Source organism: Pistacia vera, unplaced genomic scaffold (assembly GCF_008641045.1).
Source record: "Pistacia vera cultivar Batoury unplaced genomic scaffold, PisVer_v2 Contig85, whole genome shotgun sequence".
NCBI classification, from domain to species: domain Eukaryota; kingdom Viridiplantae; phylum Streptophyta; class Magnoliopsida; order Sapindales; family Anacardiaceae; genus Pistacia; species Pistacia vera.
Window position 1 is genome coordinate 707,487 of NW_022196723.1, and position 8,001 is coordinate 715,487.

The following is an 8,001-nucleotide window of genomic DNA, read 5'->3' on the forward strand; positions in this document are numbered from 1 at the left end:
TCGTTTTATAAATATCTCTTTTCTCTTCTAGTTTTCCTCCAAGTCGTCATTACAAACCACCACCGTAGCTGCACCCGTTGCGCTGAACCTACCACAGTAGCCCATATCTCACCAAAATCTGAACCCACCCCATTCTAGACCAGCACCATAGCCGCAAAGGAGTTGATCTGATCTTTGTCGCTGTCTCGTCCTCCATAGCAGGATGTAGGCCAAGTTTCGATACCATAATCCCACAAGATTAATAAACATCAGCAACGACAGATGCCCCCATCGTTATTGAGATAAGGAAGAGTAGATTGATTGGTTGTTGGTGCAGTTTTGAAGAGAGGGCATCTGGTTGTTGAAATTATGAAATATTGAGGTTTAAGCCTTAGGTTTGGTTAGGAAGAGTAAACATTGAGGGTTTGGGGGAAAGCCAAAGGAGGAGAGAAGACAATTAGAGAAAGCAGAGCACGGTGTGACCTCAGTTTGGAGGGTCCACTGTCGCTGCTTTTTTCTAGGAATCCCAACCCCATACAAGGCGGGGCGGGGTAAGTCCCCAGAAATCCGGGGACAAATCCATTCCTAGTCTGGTGACTAAAGTCCATGGGGGAAAAATGAGAAATGGGTGTAATAAACCCCAAAATTGTTGGTGGGCCAGACTTAAGAGTCTATTTTATACAACCAGAAGATTCGACCCGATTATATATTTGGGGTTTATTACACTATTATTTCTTATATAATTTAGGGTTTTTCCAGATATAATAAACCACATAGCTGCCATTCTTTAGTGAGAATGGGGAAGACCACGTACAAGCGGCTAAAGGAAAGCCAAAGCTTTAGACAAAGACTGGTATTGGTTACGCTCACCAACACTCCTGTTTTTATAGAGGACATTCGTGCCGAGGAGACATGGCCTGGCCTCCGCCTCCTCGAGAAAGCCTATGACGACTGTGTTGTTGAAATCAGTGAAACAGGTCATTATTAATTTGCACCGAGACTTCGACAGGTTTGTCGGATTTTTTTTTTTTTTTTTTTGGGTATTATGGAAGTGGTTTGATATGATTGAATGTTTATGGGCAAGTTAAAAATGAAGTACAAACCAAGAACAGTGACGGGAAGGAGAATTTTAGTGCATGACTGTAGTGTTAGTAGGTCTGTTGGGTATTTCTTGGAGCCTTTAGGGGTGTCCAAAAAAAAACCCGAACCCCAAACCCAAACCAGTAACCGAACCAAAAAACCATGTGCCCAGAAGTTTGATTTGGCTTCGGGTTATAGTAAGAAGATACCCAGATTCCCATTTTGACTGTGCAAAAAACCCGTTACCGGAACCAAACAGTTTTTTTTTGCCTAAAATTAAAATTGAAATCAATTTTGTCTTGATGAATGTATTGTATCCTCTTCCTTTTAACTCTTTCTTCAAACCCTTGAGGTAATGTCGACTCTATTGTATCATGTCCCATTGGTGGTTTTAGAGCAACGAAAAATGGTAAATTAGTGAGTTCAATACGTAAAATCAGTTCTTGAAATTGGGCCTTTTCCATGATACACTCACTCCCAAATGCACAGAATACCAAAATCTTGACTTTGAAACTAGCCAACAACATTTCCCATTGTTTCTTCTAAAGTTATAGAAGGAGGTTCTAGCACTACAGGCCCTGACAACAGAACTAGCTTTTCGAACTTGCTTGCAATATAATCACAATAAGCCCTTTCAATGTCCCTGCATGCTTTGAAACCAATAGCATCACACGCTTAAAGATGCTAATTGTTCTTCTACTAGTGATAAGCTAGCAAAGTCTTAAATGGTTGCAGCAACTAGTCGAACTTCATGGGCATGTACCTTGATTTTTTAAGGAGGAAAACCTTCTGGAGGGTGCGGTAAATCAACTTCTGACAGAATCTTCTGAGGAAATTTTCTCTTTGGCTTAACAGATAACCAATAATGCAAGAACTAATAATACAAAAATGTATGGATTTGATGCCTAGCTTTTGTGTCAATGCTGGCAACCAGTGAGCGAAATCAAATAAGAAGAAACGGGGTTTGAGGTCACAGAGAATTGCTTCAATGGCAGGCCAAGGGAGATCCATGGCTGTCATGACGAGGGGATGTAATGGAAAAGGAACATCATTGGTTGTCTTAGCTCCACGGGAAGGCCATTGACGAAAGTAACAGTGACTGGAATGAAGTGAATGAGGTGTTTGTGAACATCAAATTCGCTTCAAAACTCAGTACCCGCTTCACTGAACCAAATTTTCGTTCAAAAACAGGGTCAGCCACGAACCGGTTTGGATTCGGTTTCAGCTTATAGCCTAAACCGAATTTCCAGTTCAATTCAGAAAAACACCGAATAGGTTCGAGTACCCGGTTTTGAACACACATAGGAGCCCTTGGTTGTAATTGGGTTGTTTGCAAAGAAACCAATTTCAATAAGGCTCAAAGGTATTCATTTTGCCTATTTTGTTTTTGAATGTTTGTTATGCTTATGATTTAATTGCTATTCTTAGATTAGATATGTAGCAATATGTTAGACTACTTTGTTGCGATAGAAATATGTGGGTTTATGCAAGACCTTCTATAGTGTTAAAATTCACTCAATATTAAAAAGAATGCAAAGGTTACTATGGAGATGGAAAATTTTGCTTTGATTTATAGGGTGATAGAAGAACAAAAGGAAAAACTAATTTACTTCCATATATTTGTGTATGAGGAACTATATATAGCTTCTCCTGCTGTTAAAAACTGGAGTCCTAGAGTTTCAGACATGGTGAAGTTTAGTTGCTGCCTAGGAGGATGAAGTTCAATTATGATGGAATTTTTTGTAGGCAATTTTTTCTAGTTTAAACTCTATTCTTTTCTTTGTGAAATTTTACAATTTACTGATTATTTGTGTAAAATTTAATGAGTGAAAGAGATGGATTATGCATTAAATTAGATAAATTTTATGGACAACAGATTGTTCCATGATATTTTAAGACATTGATTCCATGAAAATTTTCATGATCTTTCAAAATCCTAAAACGTTTAAGAACTATAAACCCATGCTCTTTAACGAAATTAGATATTTTGCAAGTGTCTGTATTGTGTTTTATTTTTGTGTTTTCAATTGAACAAATACATCGACCCCAGACTTTATCTTAGTTATGGATGCAGTAATCATATCTCTTTTAACTCGATATGCTGACACAAATAATCAGACACTATAAAGTTTGTCAAAAAGTAAGGGATAAAGTTTAAACTTATAGAATTTTAAGACCTAAAGCACCATGTATATAGAAGCTTTGCTTTTAGTCTTTACATGGAACTTTAATAAATGTTGTTGGATTATAGTTATCTCTAATCTGGATAATATTTGATCATTTGAAAATACGAAGGTTATCACATCAATACTAACCTAGTAACATTAGGAAATGAGAGCAAGAAAATCTTAAAATTAATCTAGATAATATTTGAAGTATCATGTTACTAAGCTGTACTGAAATTTCTAAAGTACTAAAATTATAATTTTAAGTCAAATTCTAATTTAGAAATCTGTTTTACCTCATCAAATGCTTCAAATATGTCAATGCTTAGTTGGTGAATAGTCAAACAATTGTCCTTCCTGTCTCAACCACATTCTTAGCAGCTCGCATGACAACTGCTGCCGCTCGTGTATCTAAACCGCTAGTAGGTTCATCCATCAAGATTATAGAGGGATTGGCAACAAGTTAGACAGCTATTGTGAGCCACTTACGTTGCTCAGTGGATAGCCCTAATACCTGGTACGCCAATTAAGGCATCCATAATTTCATCAACTCAATGATCTCAAGGACTTGATTCACAAATTCCTGTTAAAACATGTAATAGTAACTTTATCATACGTTACTGTAGTGCAAACCAATTAAGAAAAACAACATTTATTGACTATTCGTACTGTTGTCTAATGAACCAGATTTATTATCATATCAATAGAAGAAAATCTAAATTGATGTTATTGGAGAATGAAAGTCTAAGAGCATGCACAATTAAGTAATTGAAACAAATACAACCAAATTTTAATTGGTGAGTTTTAGCCAAACACGCAGGAAAATTATCCATGCTGTTCCTCAGGGACTTTGAGAACTAACTTTTGTAGATGCTCTATCATTGGAAATTTAGCAAGCCCAGATTTCAAGAAGCTCCCTGTGGCTAAATGAGCTAAGAATCTCTGTGGCACTTTGTGACCATATTGGGCAATGTCATAAACCAGTTCTCCTTTCTTTCCCAAGGTAAGTCGGCTGCATTTCTCTGGATCAAGAACAAATCCCGAAGACAACAAATCAATAAACCAGTAGCAGAAGTTTGAACTTCAGACACCTGTGAGCACATATAGTAAAGTTGAGCGTCCACTAGGAAAGATTTGCTCAACAGAATCCATGCAGGACCAAGGTGCTGAAAGTTCAAAAATATTTTGAACTGCAAACTTCATTTGGTGACTGATGGCATGCAAGAAACATAAAAAAGTGGCAACCAGAACCCCAGAGACTGATACTAAAATAAATAAGGGATAAGTTATTAATTGATTTACATATTTCTTCATATTAAAATTTGAATCACGCACTTGCGGCATATTCAAGCATGTCACTAATCCCTTTAATTTAACATTCTCACAAGCATGTGTACCCTGAAAACTTTATCATTTTTCATAATTCTACTCTTTATATTTTTGTCAGCTGTATTCTAGTCATTTTTAAAAGATTTTTACCCATTGCTCCTCATTGCCACTGTCAAGACGTATGACCAAAATGAATAAACCAGTGGCACAAAATTACTTGTTGGCAATAATTCTAAATTTATAAGCAAGTCATTGCTCCCCTTCAACATCTTCACCCCCACTACACTTAGTTGTCAATTCACAAACTTGCAGTTTCTTAATAACCAAAAACTGTGCTATACTAGTCATGGTCAGCCTCACCCAGTCATAAATTCATACAGTAATCAATTCCAATAGTTAATGAAGATCCTTAAACTTCAATGATAAAGGACGCAGATTCAAAACAATGCCCAAGAAAAACACTTATAAGCTAAATTTTACATACCCTAAAAGGTTTCACTACAACTACACACCAAAGCCTCAAACCATGCAGAACCAAAACCAAGAAAAAAAACTTTAAACATTTGTACAATACATATGAATATATAAGATCACTATCTGATACAGTGACCAAAACGAAAAACAACCAAAAATCAAAAGGCTTTAAAAGGAAAAAGACTACATGAGAATGATAGGCTTTGAACATATATTGAGTCCCTGCCTGAACACCTCTTCTCTGCTTGGCTAATCACTCACTAAAAATCCAACAAAAAGAACACTATTAACAGTGTATATAAACAGTTTCCAATATTGATACACTATCAAATTATACTTGCACAAATTGAACTACAAGTTAAACACGATGGTGATGTGACGTGGTTGAAGAGATTGGGTGGGAAGATACTAGGAAGGGAGGAAACACGATGGAGAAAGGGGTGCAAGCGGCTGTAGAGTGGGGTTGCGAAGGGTTTTGTGTTTGTTGGTAGGCTTGGGTTTTGCATAGGTGAAAGTTAATAATCCTTTTTCATCTTTTTTTAGCTTATACTAATTTTTTATTAATTATTGCTTAACTATAAAATTTATTAACGATTTACTCTTTTGCCCCTCTCTTATTAAAACTAACAGAAAATATTAACGTTCACCTAACGGTAGGGGGTTTTAAGTTAATACCGATATCAAAGGGGTTAATTAGTTTAGGCCAAATCTGGGAAGGTTGTATTAAAAATTGTAATGCATGATTAGAACAATCCAAAAGTAAAAACAAAAAACCCAACAACTATCTGCATATAAATATTAATAACCAAATAAATAAGTGAAAATTAGTTAATTTGGTCAAATTGAAAGTGACCAAAAACCTAGGGTGATGTCGGACACATTATTTTAAACCAAAATTTTATTTTATTTTCTTAAGAAATTAAATATAATAACCCTTGGGCAACTGTCAAACAAGCAACATGAGCTGGCTTTCTTAAATATAAAAATTAATATATAATTCATAAACGAGAGCTCCTACTACAATTTAGGGTGCGTTTGGCTTATTATTTTGGATAGGATTTTGGGAATAGTATTGGATAATTGAATATGGGAGTATTACGAGGTAAAATTTAAAAATTTATAAAAAAACCCTATAAGTTTGCTAATTTAATAAATACCCCAACATTTAAAATGACAAAAATACTTCCACTACCTGCAGTGCCAGATTATTCCAGCCACCACCGCTGGAATCTAGCCGAAAAATCGCGTTACGACACAGACCGGTCGGATCTGTGTCGTAACACGTTATTATGGCCTTTTCTAGCCAGATCCACCACAGATCTGGCCGGAAAAGGCCAGATCTACGGCCGAAAAAGGCCAAAACGACGGCCATCTTTGGCCATCAGTGACGGCTAAAGATATGGCCATCGTTTTCGGTCAATGATGGCCAAGATTTGGCCATCGTTGACCGTCAACGATGGCCATTTCTTTGGCCGTCGCTGACGGCCAGATCCACTGTGGATCTGGCTGGAAAAGGACAAATCGGTGAATTACCGTCTAGTTCCGGTCGATAATTCACCGTTGTGGCAGATTCTGGCTACCACCGACGGTGGTTGCCAGAATCTGGCAAGTATGGGTCACGAGAGTGTTTTTGTTAATTTTTAAACTTTTTTTTTAGGAGGTATTTAATGAAATTAATAACCTTTTAGGGTCTAAAAGTAATTAAAAAAAAATAGGGTAATATTTCTGGAATAATATGCCAAACATTATTTGGAGAATAGCATTGAGAATATGGATAATAATAATAAGCCAAACATGCCCTTAATTATTCTTGTCATTTGCAAATACTGTTGAGACATTATCTCACTTAGAATGACCCTATAGCTTTAATTTGATAATTTGCTATAATAAAATATAGCTAACCATGTGTCAGGACAAAACAAAGATAATTGCTTGTTAGTTTCATAGGTCAATGATTTCTGAAAGTGTATTTCCAGTGAAGAAAAGCTTAAGAAAGTGCTGAGTTCCAGCTCAGCTTTCAGTCCAATTTAGTTCTCAGGACACTCGTCTAATTCAAATTTTATAATCATGCAATTGCTCACATTCAACATCTTCATCCCCACTACACCCAGTAGTCAATTCACAAACTTGCAGTTTCTTATTAACCAAAAACTCTGCTTTACTAGTCATGGTCAACCGTGAGGCTGATTCCAACAGTTAATGAAGATCCTTAAAACTTTAATGATAAAGAAGGATGCATATTCTCAAGTCTCAACAATACCCAAGAAACTGCATATTCTAAACGTGATGATCTGCTTTTCAAAAACTAATTCAGATAATGAATCTGATTATTGAGATCAGGTCCGAGCTGCATGAATGAGACAAGTACCACTGCACCAACATAGATTATCAAATAAAAAGCCTAAGTTCATTCCCAAGGCCATAGCCAATAGTTTGCCAAATAGTTAAGTATAAGCATATAAATATACACTACAATTTTGATTAGTCACAACAATGATGAGAAGATGAGTTTTTTTAATACTAATGGAGCAACCAAATCCTCGCCAGCTTTAGAAACAGTGGAAACATAAATTAGTTTCATGTCTTTTATGTTCTTAGTTTTACAACAAACTAGATGAAAATGAAAGAGAGACAACCAGGGCGCAAAAGCTCAAGTACAGAACAATAATGGTTATACAAAACATAAGAGTTGCAATATAGGATATGAGAAGCTAAAACATTGAATTATTTGTGTATTGATCACAACATAAAATTAGAAGATTTAAGTAGAAAGAATGACAATAACCACTTTCTATAAGACAATTTCATCAGACCAAGTAACTGAAATATTAAGAAAAGCATAGAAAAATGAACCAAACCTACCTAATAGATCAACAATTCTGTAAATACTAATTTTCTTACGACTATTTCACAAAAATCCTTAATAAAAAATACTCCCTTTCGAGTTATAATTTACAAAGCCATAATCCCATCT

The 8,001-nt window shown here is 35.8% G+C and overlaps 1 pseudogene; it reads right to left on the reverse strand.

The window, feature by feature from the left end:
• Window positions 1–1,301: 1,301 nt before the first annotated feature.
• On the reverse strand, window positions 1,302–7,196 carry LOC116118626 (annotated as a pseudogene).
• Window positions 7,197–8,001: the final 805 nt, after the last annotated feature.